Here is a 3,784-nt window from a genome sequence, read left to right as displayed (position 1 = left end):
ATAGAAATTGTTGACTGCCTGGTCAGAAGCCATCCCTTCACACATTTCACACTATACTTCTACCTTTATCACAAAATCCTGAAATGTTCAAGTATCCATCAACCCATATGATTATCCTAAGTATAAGATACTCCTCATAAACTAATGAAATGTGCCTTTTTTTTTTTTTTTTCCCTCTCCTGTTGGACATGGAAAAGGAAGCATGCCATCATAATTCGTTTTGGTAGCCTGTAACCAAAAGTAAGTTTTGAAGCCAACATTGTGAATGACAGATAACAATGTCAAAACTGTAGAAAACAATCTTCATTACTCTGAACTTCCTATGATATCAAATAATACAATTTCTTTACTCATCCTTGAAGCTGCAGTTCAGATACAATTTGCTTGGTGATTATATCACAGACTGAACCAAGCAAGACTAGTCTGTCAGGCCTCCAATCACAAAACATTTAGCGTATATAAAGCTTGATTATTAAACTCTATCATTGTGTTTAACATCAGTATTATAAAAAAAACCTAGAATAGCTTAAGGACAAGGTTGTTTTGTTTTGTTTTTTTCTTTTGTTTGGTTCATTATATTACTGCATTCACAGTATAGTATCTGCAACGTAATAGGAATTCCATATGTTTTTGGTAAATTAATGAACACCAGAATACAACTAATTTTATAAGATATAAATTTAAAAAAGATGGATCTTGTTTGCATTTATCCAAATTCTTAGTACTAACTGTACTTTCTTGTTATGAGAAGATTAGAACAGAATTGTTCATAAAAGCACAACGGCAGAGAATGTTCATATAAGGTTTTTAAAAGTAATATTGGTTATTTGTGTGTAAAGGGACAGGAAATATTGCATTCATTTTTAGTAAATATCAGAAAGATGATCTTGGACATTTTGAGGAGATGTCCAGACCCTAACGTTGCCACAGCCCAGGAATTTACCACTCCCCATACCCCCAGAAGTTGTGGTATAACCTTCAAGAGAAAAGTACACGAGTCATAGTTGTACAGATTAATAAACACAAAGTGACCACACCCATGTAACCACTACTCAAGACATAAAGCAAAATCTTACCAGCACCCCAAAAGCCCATCTGAGGTCCCAACCTTTAGAATAATGTTTGCAGTCCTTAACATAATGTAGTTCCAAAAATACGGAAAGTAAATGACGAATAATTAACACACATGTATTTTACATTAGAAACTTCATTCATTTTTGAAAGGATACATGTTAATCATTCCTCATGTACGTCCTTCTGTCTAATCCCTTTGAGCCCTTAAACTGTAGTAATTCCTGGTAGAGTGTATGAATCTCAAGATAGTCCATAAAAAAGATTTGTAGATTTTAAATCTGGAAAACATTCTCATGAAGACCATATTTAAATTGTATCACTGATCTATTTGTCTGGCTCATCCCTACAGTGAATGAATCCTCTCTCTGAAAAGTGAAAAATAAAAAAGACTTTCCACTTAGAAGGATAAAACTGAAGGAAATGAGAAACATAACAGTAAAACAGAGATTAAATCCTTCAGAAATTTGTTAATTGATCGCCTGACAATTGCAAGAGAAATGCTTTAAATCTGAAACTCATCAATTCCTGACTCTGTTTTTCTTTTGTACTTAATTAGAAAAAAATAAAACATAAATGCATTCTTGTTTAGTTGGAACTTTGGGGAAATACGTAGGAAGTTGTAAGCAATAAAGTACCAGCTGTTTCTTTGTTGCTAAGTTTATCAGAGAGTTAGCAGTAAATGTGTTCTTATAATTTATCATTCCTGTGTATTAAAGTTTTATGACTAGCAGCTTAGGATAGACTGTAAGCAAAAGCCATGTTACCAAAACTGAGTTAAAATGCATCACAGAGATAAAGGTGTGAAATGAAGTATCATCACTAACTAAAAGCACACATTTCTGTGGGAGATTAACAAACACATAGAAACAGTTTTCCCTATTATTTTCCAAATAAAGTTGTTTATCAATGACTTTTTTGGCCTAATTATTTGGCAACAAACAGGACATTCCAGATGAAGTGTTCTCCCTGTACATCTCAAACAACGTAAAAAATAGGGCTCTCAATAAAGCCTTTGATAGAGGAGAACAGAAGAACTAGGGTCCCAAATAGCCAGGGTAATATCTTACTGGGTTTTTATCCATGATAATGTAATTCAGGGACTGTGGGCCCCAAATTAGGATGTTTTTAATATCCAAAGTAGTTGTTTGTATGCATTTTAAGACAATTTCTGGTGAAGAAATATGTCCATAAAACATCCCAGGTCAAAAAGAAAAGTTAACATCATGATTCTTATTGTTACATCACATTTATTATTCTGCATTTGTATTAAGATCACTCTTATTTCTCTCTAGCAAGTCATTCTGAAATATGAAGCATTTAAAAGTTAAAGGAGGATTTTAAAGTCCTTTGTCTTCAAGCATACACAATAAGTTTTATAATAAACATTAAAAATATGCTCATTGTATATTATAATTTAAGTAGAAGTTTTTTCTTTCTCTTGGCCAAATATTTGGGGAATTGCTTACAGTGATTCAATGATTAGGCTCCTTAGCTTTAAAAAAAGCATCTCTATATGCTATGTCACAAAAACTCTTTAAAACATCCTTGAGTCACCTATGGGAAACAGAATGTCTGAGATCATAGTGACTAGAATATTTTGGGGTCTCTAGGGAAATGCTGTTTTGCAGAACCCTCTATGCCAATATGATCTTTGACTTTCACCCTCTTCCAAAGTTGGCTGCAGATTTCAAAACACAAATGCACTTATTTTTTCACCCATTCTTTCAGTGTTTATTAAGAAACTACCATGTTTAAGATTGGTGTTCACAGATCCAAGGTGTGTGTGTGTGTGTGTGTGTGTGTGTGTGTGTGTGTATGGTCCTCTCCACATAGCAGAGAAAGGGCAAGAATCTTTGTACTTTTTGCAAGTTCCTGAATGTGTCTGCTTATATACTTTTGCTAATGATCTAGCCCTTCCATCTCTTTAACCACCGAGACTACTTATTTTTAAAGGTTTTATTTATTTGTCAGAGAGAGAGAGAGCACAAGCAGGGGAAGCGGCAGGTAGAGAGAGAAGCAGGCTCCCTGCTGAGCAAGGATCCTGATGCTGGACTTGATCTCAGGACCCTGGGATCATGACCTGAACTGAAGTCAGACGCTTAACCAACTGAGCACCCAGGCATCCCAACCAGTGAGCCTATTTAGTTAAAGCTGGAAATAACACTAAGTATCACTTGGTCGAACGCTTTCATTGACTCAATCATAGTCATACAACTAGTTAGTATAGGAACTGAACCTAGAATTTCTCAACCCTGGCATTCTCCAGTTAAGGGAGTCTTGCAAACCAATATTGTATGCATACAAACATGAACATGCTATAATAGAAACTTTTAAAGTAAGTAAGCAACTTAGTGAAAACCTATTTCTGCTCCTTTATTTTTTTAGATTACAAAACTGGAGCCCAGAGAGCTGGAAAAGATGTAATCTGTTAAAGTAAATAGAGCTTCTTTCCATTATATATTTTGGTTAGAGATAATCTTACTAAATTAGATCAAATTTTTGTGTACGACTGATGAGAGCTTTAACACTCATAGAGAAATTCAGATTTTTAAATACAACTCTCCTTTAGTTAATTATAAACATGTTCAGGACAGGAATTAATGTTTCATATATTTTTGCCATTTTTGCATAGTGACTTACCTATAGTTGGTGCTAAGTAAGCATTTGGGTAATAACAGAGTCTTAAACTTAATGACAGATACCAATCCAA

This window comes from Ursus maritimus, unplaced genomic scaffold, assembly GCF_017311325.1.
Source record: "Ursus maritimus isolate PB19 unplaced genomic scaffold, ASM1731132v1 scaffold_1, whole genome shotgun sequence".
Taxonomy (NCBI): Eukaryota; Metazoa; Chordata; class Mammalia; order Carnivora; family Ursidae; genus Ursus; species Ursus maritimus.
Note: the sequence above shows the minus strand (reverse complement) of the source record.